This window comes from Empidonax traillii, unplaced genomic scaffold (genome assembly GCF_003031625.1).
Source record: "Empidonax traillii isolate 1590-97213 ecotype Southwest subspecies unplaced genomic scaffold, ASM303162v1 scaffold305:size1471525, whole genome shotgun sequence".
Lineage (NCBI taxonomy): Eukaryota > Metazoa > Chordata > Aves > Passeriformes > Tyrannidae > Empidonax > Empidonax traillii.
This window is the reverse complement of record NW_020955498.1, coordinates 128533-144391: the sequence shown is the minus strand read 5'-3', so window position 1 is coordinate 144391 and position 15859 is coordinate 128533. Positions and strand designations below refer to the sequence as shown.

Genomic DNA, 15859 nt, shown 5'->3' with positions numbered 1-15859 from the left:
TACAACTCTCTTCTAACATAATGGCACCTATACCAAATACTTATATTAAATTGCAAATTTTATGTTCCATAATGCTATGCACAATAAATTAGCAAAGCCTCTATCAATCTTGATGTGAATATGAAGACAAACCCAAAAAATCATGTTTATTGTTAAGGATAAATAAAGTAAAACACTTTATTGCTCAGTGATAAAAGATTATAAAATGCCTTACAAAAATAGAGCACATGCTATAGTCCATCAGAATAAAAGGATTGTCTGATTATAGAAAAGACCTAAAATTCAGGAGGAAAGGAAAAGATGAGGTTTAATGGTACTATTTCATGTTAAATTTTAACTTATAACTTATTCTAGAGAGAATGAAATAAAAAGTTTAAGGAAATCTATTCCTAGGTTAAAAAAAAGAAAGTATCTGTTGAAGGTTAGTACTGTTATAGTGAAAATTGGTGGCTTATTTCATAGGAAGATGTAGCATTTAGTTTTCTGCATGCATTCAAGTTTGTTTTCACAAATGGTGAGATAACAAATCATGCTTTCTCTTCTCAGATTTGACTAAGTCGTGACTAGTAACCAACTTTTACAATTGCAAGAAACGAAATAAGAAACAATTTACTTTACAGTTTTATAAAGTTTTTCATCCTGATTGATCACAAGGGGCTGTACAAGATGTAGAAAGACAATAATTTAGGTTTGGCTGTGCTGCCTTGAGGCAGTGTGGTAATGCAAGAGAGTATGTAGAGTGAAGCTGGTTGTGTAAGAGCATGGTAGAGCTGTACCTTGCTGGCACTTACCACATCTAACACTGATTTGGCCTTGGGCAGGCATTTTGCTGCTCAGGCTATCATCTCTAATCCAAGATATGGCAAAGCCTAATATATGTGCTTAAGAACCTCAGCAGAAAATATGGTAGCTCTTACTGTGTTTGATACTTCTTCAGAAACGAGGAGACCTGTCTCTTTTACAGTTGCTAGGCACAACTCTAGCAAAGTAAATTGAAGCTTTCTTCTTGCATTTTCAGCTTCATTACATCACTGTGGCCTACAGATGTAATGCAAAGGTGTCTGCATCTGTCTACATGTATTTTTTAACTACAGGGGAAAAAAAGACAGATTCCAAATCCCTAAAATGGAATGTTAAATTCCTACAACCCAAATAAGAGACATCTGGATATCTTCTCTTCTTTTCTGAGCAGTTTCTAATGCCACAGATGTGAGTAAATATTGGTATAATTAATTTTCATAACCTTTTAAACATGTAGTAATTTTCTACTAAAAAAAAATGAAACAGGGAAATTGTGCTTTAGAAACTTACATAATTCAATATTGTAAAGATTAACCAACCCTGAAATAGTATAATAAATGGGAGACAAGAGATGTTCTGGATACAAATGCATGACCTTTGGAAATAAATAAATAAATAAATAAACAAAGCATGGAATTGTCAGTTGTAGTTGACTGTGGTTAGATTTTCATTGGAGGTAGCAGAACATTGATTCAATAAAACATCACTCAGCAAACTGTCCTTTTTTGGCAAGGCACATAAATATTTGCCTAACTTGTTTAAATCCCACAGAGCTTAATTCTGTGCTGAACCAGGTAGTGGGGAAAATGATGCTTAAAAGCGAGGTTCAAATTTCTGGTCTCATTAGTTCCTTGCTTCGTCTCTCAAACTTTGCTACTCACTTAAATCCTTCCCCAATTACTAGCTTTTAACAGCTGAACATCACTTCTTTTTTATATTTAAATAAGTATTTCAACACTCTGAAACAACAGGCATAGCAGTATTTGGTGAGGCATACCTGGACCCTAGGCTGGGTTGGAACTCTTTGTGCCTGCCAGAGGGGAGGAGAGGGAAAAGCCAGCTCAAAAATTATAAAATCACATTTCTTAACCTGATTACCCATAGTTGCTTCGCTCGTATCTTTCTTATTGTATTAACTGAGTTTTGTTCCTTTTTTGAAGATGTGAATAATGCTGCCGTGTTTTTGTACTCATGGAAGTGTACAGAAGTACAGCTGGAGTGAAAACTTGCCTTTGTTCCCAAACAGGTGGTTTCACTGTATGACCAAAGCTAAAGGTCGGCAGAGGAAGATAACAACTCCTTCTGGTTGACAGGAAATTTTGATGTAAGGAGCACTAATTTATTCTGGTTTCCCCTTTGGTAAGTGTTTGATCTATGGCCATAGTGCCCTGGAGGCTGGAACTAATGCTATGGCTTCAGAGGAATCTTCACAGCAAAACCTATCAGGGTTTGCTCCTGGAGCAGTAAAACAAAGCAGGATTGGCCTTGGCATCCAGCAGGCCAGCAAAAGCAGAGATGCTGTCCAAGATCTGGTCTCAGATAAAGGCATCTGCTTAGATATGGACACCAGTAAATTCGACTGGATTTATGAGTAAGACTAAACTAGAGGAAGCTGTAGCAGATCTAGGACTTGCAGAGAATAAAATCTTGCCGTGGAACAGTGTATGTGACTCCTGATGCCCATCTATATGAGAAAAAAACAATTACTACTTGAGCTCTATTTCCAAGAAACCTAGTTGTTTTTTTTTTTTCCTGCTCCTATCTTCCTATCACTTTCACTGTTATCTGGCAACTATATTAAAATATTGATAGCCCTGGGAAAAATTATAACCTAAAAAATGTATGTGTCTTCATAGGAGAACCATGGTTGGTCATTAGATTAGATCTGAACTTTGTCCTCAGAGGTAGTTCAGTCTTTCGTGATGGACTATCTTCTGGAAACTGCATAGTTTGTATAAAACACCTAAGAAGGCTTTCAATACCAGTCCAAATTTTCTAAAAAGGAAAAAGACAAAGACAGGAAAGTGATGAAGATGCAAAGTTAACACAATTTTGTTACAAAAATTAAAATTTCCCATAAAAATGAAAAATTATTCCTAATGGAGATAGTGTAGAGATAAATGATAGCTACAGCATTTCAAAATAGCGATCCAGAAAACTAGTGCTGCCTACCAGACAAAACAGTACAAGCTGTTTCTATGTGTATGAGCAAGCCCCTCATGACAGGGCCCATTAGCAAAAGACTATACACACTTTCATGAGTAAGAAAGGAAATACTTCTTCTACAACTAACTACAAAAAGAAAGGAATAACAAATAAATAAATAAATAAATATTAGTGAGTCTTTTGGATTCTACCACAACAAAAGTGAAGGAAGAAAAAGGTTTTGAAACTCGAAGATGTCCCAATAACAGAAGTTTATGAATTGTCAGCAGCCAACTTATCTAACTACTGATCTAACCAGATCAGTAGTAAAGCTTCTGACATATTAATGAAATTTGTTGCAAGTACTTTTTAAGTAAAAGCAGAATCGTCACAGCACAGGGTTTTATGGTAATGGAGGCTGAATAATAAGAAAATGGAAAGTTGTCATCTAATCATGAAGATCGCTCCCCTTTGAACGTAAAATGCATAAAATATCTGAAATATTAATATAATTGTACAAGGTCCTGAAAATCACAATGAAAATATTTTATGAGTATCCTTAGTGTGCCTGTGACCTATAGAGATCATTAATTTGAAGCCTAATAGCCTACCTGATACTGTACAACTTCCACAACTGATTCAGCAGAACTGTATTATATGTATAATATTGTTAATAATGTATAACATAATAGAATGCCACACGATATTATAAAAAACAGGAGAAGTAGATAATTATCAGTATTACAATATGCCAGTAAGAGATCAAAGAATATAAATGTTATATGGACAAATGAAAGTCTGATGATGCACTAATTTTCTTTTCAAGAAAAGATTACACCACTGGAAAAAAAAGATGGACACAATTCCCATTGCTTTTGTCTTTTTTTAAAAAAAAAAAAAAAAAAAAAAAGTGTGTGGAAAATTAAAGACTCAGTGCAGTAGATTTTTCTCACTTAAAAATATAATTTAAATGATTAGAAAGCACTGTAATTTTTTCAGATCAAGGATACTTGATTGTCCTTATCATCTGTACTTTTCTGCATCCCTGCCTGATATACCTCCTTATCATTTAACTAGCTAATCAATCACTAGACTTTTCCCTACATTTTAAGCACTACAGAAGAGTGTCTTTCCATAGCAAGAAAGGTGGCAATGCGTTGCCCTTACTCTGAATCACCTCTGCTCACTTTATCATCTACATCCCAAAGCTTAAAATAGAGTGATTATGTATTAGGATTCAACGGGACCTCTAAGAATTGCATGAGTAATATTTATTAAATGTTCTCTTTATTAGGATTAAGATTGCCTGTAGTTGTAGAAATCTTCTGCAGGAAAAAAAAAAGTAATTAGAAAGAATGAACTGAAAATGATATATTATAGCAGTCTGCACAGGCAAGACATTGCCTCTAGTGGATCAGGGCTTCGCTTAGCACTGCATGGAGTGCGACTGCAGAGAGAGGAGCACGGAAATCCTCACCTGACTTACTTCTGACAAACCAAGCATGCCTGGCTTAGCCTGCCACTACATTAAACTGCTGAATGAGACACAGTGCTGTGACATCACCTATCTCAAAAGGAACAAATGACTCCTAATTTTTCAACATTCTCACCTACTTACTTTCCTTTTTTTCTGCTTGGTGGATCAGAAGCGCATTATTAAGCACATTATTGTGGGCCAAATGGGGTGATGACCTCCAGCCTTCTGCTGCCCCCTCATTTTAAGGGAGCCTGTGGTTTGTATATCTTAGAGAGAAAAGATGATATAGAAGAACAAACAATATGGTGACTCCATCAGGACTTTTTATTCTTTTTCTACCAAAACATCCTCTTCTAAACTGAAGTGGTGCCTGTGGCCAGATTGCATTGAGAAAAATACTCCTGCTTTCTTTATATTTCTATTGACATACAGGGAAACTGCTGACTCTGCTTTAGACTCAACAATAGTTAAAAAAAAATAAATAAAAAAAGAGAGAGAGAAAAGGAAATTTTCATTTTGTGGAATGGATTTTTATGTCTAAATGGATGTCTCAGTTACCACAGATATTTGAATGGAGAGGAGCTCATTTCCTGGTGCTGATAGGGCACTGCTGAAAATGTTTCATGAGCAAAATGAAGGGTCCAAGTTATAGACTCAGAGAGGCCTAAAGGCTGAAAGTTGATCAAAGCGTTGTGTCTGAAAATCCAAATGTTATTCCAGAAAGGTAAGAGATAAAAATTTGGTATATCTATTAGGAACTTACATGTCATTCCTTTCTCTCCACGTACTTGATGAAGTTATGAAAACCCTGTCAGAAGAACGTAAAAATATGTCCACTGTATTCCATTCTACCCTCACCTTCACAAACCTTAGACCCTGCTCCCGAATTTTGTGTGATTCTGACTTTTGTAAAATGCTTTGTGAAATTACCTGAGTTAAATATCTGTGAATGGCTATACCTGTCTTAAGAAAATCTCTTTTCTCCAATTTGTGGCTACTGCTGTTTAAGAATGAGAATTTCTAAAAGAACAGAAAATTGTGTATGACTTTGTGAAAACAGAAAGAAACTTTATTTTTGATATCAAACTATTAAACATGTTTGTGTTCACATTCACAGACATTCTCAAAGAGTAAAGTATTTGATGTCACACAAAAACTAATCCTCAAAACATGTACTATGAAACTAATTTATTTGGTATCACAGGTTTTTGAAGAATAAAGTTAGCAGGAACAGACTTTCTTTTTCTTCTGTGTAGTCACAATGCTTGTCATAGTAGAGTCCTCACTTCTCTTTCTATGATACTAATATAAATAAAAAAGTAAATACTATTGATGTTACAGCAACATCTGTGAATGAAAGCCCAAGCGAAAACTATTAAACATTTTGCTATATGTGATACAAATACCTGGTGAGAGATAATGCTGGCGTGGAAAGGTGTAGAATTTAAATAAACAAAGCAGACCAAGTGGGAAAGAGGAGATAGAAACATAGGCAGGGAGATGTAAAGTGGCTTGCCTGAAGTCACAGACAAAATCACTGGCTGATAATGGATCCCTAGTCATTGAACTGCAGTGCCTCACCCAGCAGTGCTTGTGTGAAAGTACATCGACTGTTTTGCTGCGGTGCATGTGGATAATCAGATCTGACTCAAAAAAAAAATTAGCAGAGGAAATGTGTTCAGCCATCTCCATAAAAGGCTGAGCTGACTTGCAGAGTCCAAGCAGCTGCAATGGTTATCCAAGCAAGCATCTCCTTGGCCATTAGTAACAGAAACACCTACAGGAGAATGGAAATAACAAGTGGGCTTCTCTTGCACCTACTGTTTTGGAAAGTGATTTCTGTACCCATTAATCTATGCCAACTGATAGGGAGAACTTATTTGTGGTTCCACTACAATGGTATTTCATCACACACATAATTTGACATGCTTTAGAATCTGATTTAATGATCTTCCAGGTCTGTGCCCCAAGGCTGATATGACTAGTTCTCGAATGCATTTCTGACTGTTATCTTGATTTTTAAAGCTAGAAATAGTGAAAGTATTTTCTTTATTTCTCACCATGGTTTCTTCATGTTAGCTCAATGGTTTTCAAAATAAGGTTCCTTTTATAGAGACATTACTCTTTAATTACTAAATTGATCAGTCTTAAATTTTCTTCCTACATGTTGCTTGGAGAAGCATTGTTTCTCAGGTGTGCTCTTCACTGCAAAGATATGGAGCTGTGGTGGTTTTGGAGGACGTGTGAGAAACATTCTCTTTAGAGGATTTATCTCTTCAAGAAAAATTAAGTTTTGTTGCAACTAGATCAGTTCCCCACCATCAAACTAGAAGAGCATCTTGGCTGCTCTTTGGTAAGTGCTAATTAAGAAAGGACTCTGCTCCCTCAGACAGATCAGTGCTGAGCTACTCCAATGACATCGATTGTGCATTTGTAATCAAGACTCAAAGGCTACCGTAGGATTAGGTACAAAATCAAAAAGTGTTATTGAAAAAGAAAATCTGCTGAATCTAGAAACTGTGAAATGCTGTAATCTCCAACATATAAATTTAACAAAGTCTTAAATGACAACAGAGTAGGAGAGAAATCAGGGAAACTTGGAGAGCTCCAAGAAGTGCACGTATCCATATTTAGACCATGTACATGTTTTCATATGTCCATATGCTGGATATGTAAGCCATTATGAGGAGTTACAATTACTGATTTTGCAAACTTAATCTATCAATAATACATACATTTGAATATCACTCTCAACCATAACATTTTATCTACAGAGATTATTATTATTAGCAGGTCATAATTTGCCAGCTATTTTCCTTCAGGCTATCAGGAGCTAAATATGAAACACTGTATTTGATGTTCTGACATTTTCTATTTTCAGTTCAGATTCAGACTTTTGCTAATACTTATATCTGTGTAGGAAAATATGCATGTGCCTCTGTGCTATTTTGAAACACTGCTTGTCCTCTTTTATGTTCAATTATATCATAGTGACCACAAAAATTACCTAATGTTGAGGGAGAATGCAAAATGAAGATAGATTTAAATTTCTTATTTCTGCAAAACCTTGTCTTGGCAAACCAATTTATTTTAAGAACTGTCCAGCCAACAGCTTGTCTGTTTTATTTTTTTCTTCCTCTAATTGCTTTTATGTTCAAATTCAGCAAATGAATATATTTATGGTTAGGTTCAATCAGCAGGATTCCCTTCATTCTTAGCTTTAATCACATTTAAAGATTTCTTGGAAGGAGGCTTTTAAAAGTTGTCACTTGATTGCATATTCAAGAGTTTTGTCTCCTCCTTTATGCTTTTCCTAAGAACTGCAAAGAACCATGATTTACTTCTTTCTTCATACTCTGAAATTTTCACTTTGGATGTGTATAAAAAAACATGTCTTACACTCCTTGCTCTGGTATTGACCTCATATACTTCAAGTGCTGCTATTTTCATTTAATTCAAGAAAAATAATAGTTGCTAAACAAACTTTGTCATTCCCAAAATGTAAATATACAAGCAAACATTTTCTATAACAGTTTATGTTTTTATAGTCTCAAACTGAAAGCTTAAATAAGTATGAGTGCAAGATTCCATTGATAATAAATATTAATGGAAATAATTTAATTCTTTTAAATAGTATAGAACTATCAGTCTGAATGATGTGAGCCACATATACAAGTTGACAAAAATGCAGCACTATGCACCCAGTAATGGGGTCACTGTTTGTGAGTGAACTGAATGTCCTTTATGGGGTAATTTCTGTGCTCACTAACATCAAACACTGCATTTTGCATGTACTTGCTTGATTTGATCCGAGCATAGAATTTTTCTCCAAATTTCCTTTCTTAAAACACTTGCGGTATTTGTGCCCACAGCCACCTCACACCAGCTACAGACTGGACCTCTTGACTTGTAGAAGTTAGAGATGGAAAAGATCTATTATGTCCTTTACTCCATTCCTCTGCTCATGTGAAATTGTTCTGAACAATCTTTTTGAGAAGATACTGCAAAGTATAATCCTGCCTATGCAGAGGGATGGACAGATGACCTACCAGGTCCTTCCCATCTAAAATATCTCTCATGTTATGACTAACTTCACTGTCCTTCTTATCTCCCACTTGCAAAATTCAGGGACCAGACATCTTCATGGGAACTGCTCATGACATAGGCTCTTCCTGCTGCAGTTGTCACTCTCTCTTTCAAGCTTCCTCCCCACTGTAAGCTGTCATGCGTGAATTTCGTTTTTCCACAATATGTAGAAGCTCCTATCTGTTGTAGGTGCATGGTGAAGTGTGACTGGTATTGCTGGGCCGATATATTTTTCTAGTTTTTGCCATTTCTCTCTGGAAAGACTTCCTTTTTACTTCTGCTATCATACACTGTAAGAGCTGTAGCAAAGCAATCCATGATAACTTTCATTCTGAAACATACAGATAACATCAATGAAAAGATGTTAAGTCATCTACATAATTAAATAGCAATTGGCCTTAGCCATTACTCATTATAGTGTAGCTTTTTGTCATTCTGTTTGATGCTAAAGGATGTTCAGCTGCTTGTAATTGATAGAGAGGTTTAATCTGCAGTGGTTTCACTGTAATGAGCCAAGCATGAAACCATTTTTTATGTTAAAAAGGCTAAAAGACTCTTGTTTGGGAGAAGGCATGTGGACAATGCTTGGGGTACCTCAAATTCCCCAAGTAAAGAGATCAGCTTTTCTTCTGTATTAGTTGATTTTCATAAAGAGTTAGTTGAGCAAAGATTGCTTTTGCTTCAGATGTAAAAATTCAGGCCTATTCACAACAATTGAATCACACTGAAGCTATCAGAATAATGTGTTCCTAATCTGAGGACTCAGAATAGCAGAGGCCTAGAAAGAAGCACTGAGCATTTTGCCAGAAATTAATCAGAAAAGAGCTTTCCTTAGTCTCTAAATGAGGCTTGTAAAATTTGTAAAACAAAATGGATGCATTTGAAGAGCAATAAGTGGATTATATCATGCAATTGGGTTTTGTGAAATTCTAAGCAAAATCCATAAATATCAGGTTTGAGGGGAAGTCAACAAGAGAGCCTTGAAAATGGCTCCTTTCTATTATTATTTTATAGTAATATCTCTAACATATTGATGACCATGGCTGGAAATAACGTTATAATTCATATTATCTTAGTTAAGTCAGCAGCAGAAGAAATGTCCAGCTAACTACACTGCAGGGTTCTGAGCAGTTGTCTTTGAATAAACATTTGCAGTGTTTTAATATACTACCCAGCTGTTTGCATCCCATCACAGCTGCAGCAGAAATAGGTGAGATTTACTTACAACTCAGACGTTCCATGTAGCTGTGAATTCACCTTTATCTGTGGTACAATCTAATACTCTGACTTGCTGTAGGTGAGGCACAGGCAACCCTTTTGTTTTGCCAGCTCCAAAACTGTGGCAGAGGAGTAGATATGACAGCTGTGGCATAACTAGCAAGAGCTGGTCAAAGAGCCCTAAACCAGATGAAAGAGAGAAGAACCTTTAGGCTGACGTTAATGATCATCAGCTATCCAGCAGGCAGAATATCAATAAAAACTTAAAAGCGCTCCTTTTTCTCCTTTACAAATTAACCCTGCACCAGTGGTGAAGAATTCCTCTGGGATAAACACGGCAAGACACTGGGAGGCTCGAATAGTACAGGAAGTAGTAGGAGGAGAGCAACACCTGAGAGAAAAACAACCATAAACCAAACTACAAAACAAACCAAAGAAAAAGCCACACACAAGAAAACCCAAAACCAGGCTGCTTCTTCCTGAGCATTGAGGTTGGTCAGGAAAACATTCCACAGAAACTGTCATAAAACCTTTGGCTAAATTAATGGACTGTTTTACTTTGCAGAGAGCTCTAAAAGCCACCTCCTCTATCTCAGTGCTCCAAGCAGGTGGTGTCAGATCACGTTGCTGAGTGTTACATGTAGTTGGATCTTGAGCACCTCTAAGAGCAGAGATGACAAAACCTCTCTGACAACCTACTCCAGTCTTTGACTTCCCTTACTGCCATGTAGTTCTGCAGACAATATTGAGAGGAGAAAAACAATCAGGAAAGTGAAACAAGAAATTTTATACAAAACCCATGCTTTGCACCTTATAAATATACGACACGGGGGAAGTCTTCTTTGTGCCTTTGAAAAAACTGTTTGCATCAGCACAATTAAATGAAATACATAGGATGGATTCTCAAGTGTAGGACTTGTGGTTGATGACTGAGAAGTGACTTGCCTAATGCAAAAGACTAGGGAGAAGTATGCTTTTGTAATTCACATGGTTGTTTTGTTTTCTGCATCAAATCAATGATTCTACTTGTGATGGCTGACAGTTTTGAACTGTCACCCAAGAAATGAGTGAGAGTTTTCATATTGATGTGAATTTGCAATAAAAAGGGATTTTTAAAAGTTCTAAGATGCATAGACATTCATATGGCTGTAAAAGTAAGAAATTAATTTACAGATCCAGGGAAAAATACAGGAAGTTTTACAATTTTTTGAATTTGTTTGGCTGTGGGTTTTTTCTTACAGAAAAGATCAAAACAGCAATGCATTCATTTTAAAAGGAAAGAACACTGCTTCTTCATCAACATAAAGGAGAAAACATCACTGTTGTTTTATACATTACCTAAAGGTGTGCTTTAATCTGATTTTCAGGTAGAGCTTTGATCCTAAGATAATCACAATCACAAAAAAAAGCAACACAATCATTTTCAAATAGACCTTTATTCTTTTTGATGCAACAGTCTAATTAGAACGGACTGAAATTCCATTCCTTGTGAAGATTTTCAAGATTTGATTTAATTTCATATCAGGATGAAAAATTTACATTTAAATTTTTTGTCAAAACAAATATTTCAACTTTCTCAAAAAATTAGTTTTTCACTTGTGTGGTATGTTACCAAATGATAAAGGTATACATTTAAAACAAAATATCTCAGTAATATCCCACATATTTTTTAAATTGTATTGGTATGTTCCAAAGCAATATGTTGATATAATAAAATCATAATTAAATAATGTACTCTAATGAATTGTAAAAATAAATTGAATTTTTCTTAATAGTCAAGGTAATCCCTGATCCTAAAAATCGTGCAAATCTCTGCCCCTAATCAGTGAGTGGTTTTAGCATGGGATTCTATTGAATCACCGGGAACAGTAGCCAGCTTCTGGAAACATTCCTGCATAATCTTTTTTTTTGCTTTGCAAGATTTTTTTCTATGAATCAATAATATAATATGCTGGCATGTAAATGAGTTATGTACCTCAGTTTTAGCAATTAATATAATATAGGTGTGAGCTGCAAACAATGATTCATCACTGATACTCCCCTTTGGGCTATGTGAACATGCATCATGGTTTTCCAATAGCTTCTAATTTGTGACCTAAAAAAAAATCAAATTGAAACAACTTGTAATACTTTTCCATTATTCCTTCAGAATTTCCATCAGTGATTCTGTGATCATCTAATACAAAAGTCCCCTTTATCAGGTTGTTCTTTTCTTCATAATGAGAAAAATTTTAACTCCTGTTTAAGAAAAAATGAAAGAGAATTTGGGGATCATAGCAGATCATAGAATCACAGAATACGTTGAGTAGGAAGGATCCCACAAGGATTATCGAGTCCAACACCTGGCACTCTACAGGAGTCACACCGTGTGCCTGTGAATATTGTTCAAACACTTGAACTCTGTCAGGCTTGGTGCTGTGACCACTTCCCTGGGGAGCCTGTTCCAGTACCCAACCACCCTCTGGGTGAAGAACTTTTTCCTAATATCCAACCTAAACCTCCCCTGACACAACTTCAGGCCATTCCCTCAGGTCCTGTCACTGGTCACCATAGGGAGGAGATCAGTGCCTGCCCCTCCCCTTTCCCTCCTGAAGAAGTTGTAACTGTGATGAGGTCTCCTCTCAGTCTCCTCTTCTCCAGCTGAACAGACCAAGTGCCCTCAGCTGCTCCTCATTTGGCTTCCCCTCAAGGCCTTTCACCATCTTCATTGCCCTCCTTTGGACACTTTCTAACAGTTTAATATCTTTCTTATATTGCGGTGACCAAAACTGCCACAATATTCGAGGTGAGGCCGCACGGCCAAGTCCATGCTCCTGCCAGTTCAAGGTATTCCTACTCATCAGGTACCAAACTGCTATTATAAATGACCTTGGGAGATAACTTGGCCTGTAAAACTTCTTTTAGAAGATTTTTAAGAGCTTCTGAGGATTTAGTGAATTCAAGGACCTCACAAATCACCTGCATCCTACTATTGTTGCCTCTCATAGCTCTTGCACAAAGCTCTGTCTGTTGAGCTGAACCTCCAAGCAAGCAGCCCTGGTGAACAGCAGTGCTTAATCCTTGTGGTTCTTAAAGATGCAGAACGTGGATATCCATCCATGGATATCCATCCATGTGACTAAAACCATAAAACTAAGAAGAAAGGACAGTCTGTCGCCCCTGACATTGAAGTGAAGAGGGGACTAATATAAGCAATAGAAATAAACAGACATGCCAGCTCACACAGTCTGTGAGGCAAGCTCTTGAGATCACACATCAGTTATGCTTTGGGAGACGTATCTGAGTAACGTGGTAAAGCACTGCAGTGGCGTGGAGCTTCTCCAGGAAACTGCATTGCTCCAACTGGCAGGAGGAAAAATCAAGATAGGTATTTTACTTGATTTTGAAGATGTTCTTTCGGAAAAAAAGAGCATACAACAAGTTTCTTTCTGTGGCTTTACTGCCCTTCATACTATAAAGGGAAATAAGGCACAAGTTGGCACTTCTTAAAAATAACCAGTCCGCAAAAGGAATTGAACGAAAAGAAATTGTGACTAAAGACATAAAGACTGCAACTTGCCCACAGTCTACAGGAGGAACAACTGTCTAGGTTTTTAGCAAAATAGAGATGTATGTAGTTCACTTTACAATCCCAGAGTTATCTCTTTTTTTCTTTTCCTCATTATTTCACATGTAATTCCTTTTTCAGGCAAGCACTAATGTGATTATTTTTTGAAATATTTTTACCTTTTTTTTAATTTAAAAAAATGCACTGAAGATGTAAAAGTGAGATGTAAGAGATGTGTCAAAGAGAGATTGCTCTAATAAGACATTCACGGGTGATTTGATTTCCCCTGCTGTTGCAGTAAGTCAGTAGATAATATCATATTTTAGAGTCTCCTAAAATTTTAAAACTGTTCATGAGGAGTATTGATGACATTGCTGCTGTAGTTAGGTATGTCCTTTAATTCTTCAGTGAAGAAAAACTGTTGTTACTTTTTCCACTAGAATACTAAAAACTACAGGTATGTTAATAGAAGGAATTGAATTTAAGTACCATCCAACAGAACTTAAATGTTGTTATTCAGGCAGCTACAATTGCAAATGAGCAGTGATTTTTCCAAACTGAAGCTCCCGTTCCTAGTGTTTCTAACACTGTTAGGTCTCTGCGATTGGGATCTGCTTTTGGACCCAAATAATCTCAAAGCTCTTTCACTCTGTAAACTGTCACATATGTCAGGTATGCAACAACCTAAGCCAAATACTGTTTGTCACACACACCCTTTGACAATTATTTCCATTTTTTTATCAAATAATTTATGTGATGAGCAGTGTTTTGTTGCATTTGACTAGCTTCTGCAGCTTTGTTCGATAAATTATTTAGCAAATAACAGAAACATTCATCAAATAATGTAATCTGTAGAGTATTGGATCCTTTTGGTGTTTGACTGGCTTAGATAAAAACATATCAGGAAAATGGAAGCTATGAAAATATAGTGATAAGACCATAGCAGCTTTCCCAGAAGGTTTCACAAACCAGACTGGAAATAAAAAAAAAAAACAAACCAAAACATTGCTCATTGTACATCTTCTATGCCTCCTTAGTTTCTTATTTTTGTACCATAGGCATTAATTAATTGTTTAATTGGAACAGCAAAGAAATTGTGTTGTTGAGCATGTGATGCTGATAATTCAGAAAGCATACAGCTGGCTACTGAAAAATGAAAAATCAAAAGACAAGAAAAAAAAGATTTAATGAGGTGTTTTTCAGCTGTTCAGTGAATCAAACAGATGTCTTAATAATTAACCTATACTTTAAGATGAGTTTACATACTTAGTGGGGCTAAAAACGTAGACTATTGTAGCAGGTTTCTGTGTTAGGTTTTGGTAGCCGGGGGGCTACAGGGGTGACTTCTGTTAGAAGCTCCAGAAGCATCCCCTGTCTGGTAGAACCAATGCCAGCCAGACCCAGGATGGGCTTCCTGACACTGGCCAAGGCTGAGTCAATCAAGAGTGATAGTAACACCTCTGTAATAACATATTTAAAAGTTATTGTGCAGTCAGAATTCCAGCCAGGGAAGAGCAGAGTGAGAACATGTGAACAACAAAGTAGACACCAGGGTCAGTGCAGAAGGAGGGGCAGGAGGTGCTCCAGGCACCAGAGCTGAGGCCCTGCAGCCCGTGGTGCAGACCATGGTGGGGCAGCTGTGCCCCTGCAGCCCCTGGAGGGACATCAGGGTGTGGAGACCCACCTGCAGCCCATGGAGGATTATCTGGATGTGGAGACCCACCTGCAGCCCATGGAGGATTATCTGGATGTAGAGACCCACCTGCAGCCCATGGAGGGACATCAGGGTGTGGAGACCCACCTGCAGCCCATGGAGGATCATCTGGATGTGGAGACCCACCTGCAGCCCACGGAGGCTCCCATGCTGGAGCAGGTGGATGCCCAAAGGAGGCTGTGATCCTGCTGGAGGCCCAAAATGGAGCAGGGTCCTGCTGGTGACTGCAGCCCATGGAGAGGGAAGGCCATGCTGGAGAAGCTTTTCCTGAGTGGGATTTGTAGCCCCTGTGGGGGACCCACACCAGTACAGCTCATTCGTGAAGGACTGTACCCCATGGAGGAGGGACCCATGGGATGGCAGTTTCATGAAGAACTGTTGTCTGTAGGACGGACTCATTCTGGAGAGGTCCATCAAGGACTGTCTCTCGTGGGAGGGACCCCATGGGAGCAGGGGAAGGACTCCCCTCCCTGAGCAACGGCAGAAACAGGTGACTGAAACCCTCATTCCCTGTCCCCCTGCACTGCTGGGGGGGGAGGAGGGAGAACATGGAAGGAAGGGGGGGGGAAGGTGTTTTTAAGATTATTTTACTTCTTGCTCTTTTGCTCTGATCCTATTAGTAATAAATTTAAGTATTATCCCCACTTTGAGTCTGTTTTGCCTATGAAGCTAATCAGTAAGTGACCTCTCCCAGCTCTTATCTCAACTCATGAATCCTTAACTTTTTTTTTTTTTTTTTTTTCTCTCTCCTCTGTCCAGTTGCAGAGGGGAGTGAGAGAGCAGCTGTAGTGGGTACCTGGCGTCCAGCCAGGGTTAACCCACTACAACTATATATTGCCATCATGTGCTGTAAGGAAAAACAATTGGCAGA

At 37.5% G+C, this 15859-nt stretch overlaps 1 long non-coding RNA gene across 1 annotated transcript; it reads left to right on the top strand.

Moving 5' to 3' along the window:
• Positions 1–1997: 1997 nt before the first annotated feature.
• Positions 1998–12085, top strand: LOC114061012. Its single transcript, XR_003572026.1, has 3 exons — positions 1998–2008; positions 3216–3217; positions 12015–12085. It is a non-coding gene; the product is annotated as an uncharacterized LOC114061012 (long non-coding RNA).
• Positions 12086–15859: the final 3774 nt, after the last annotated feature.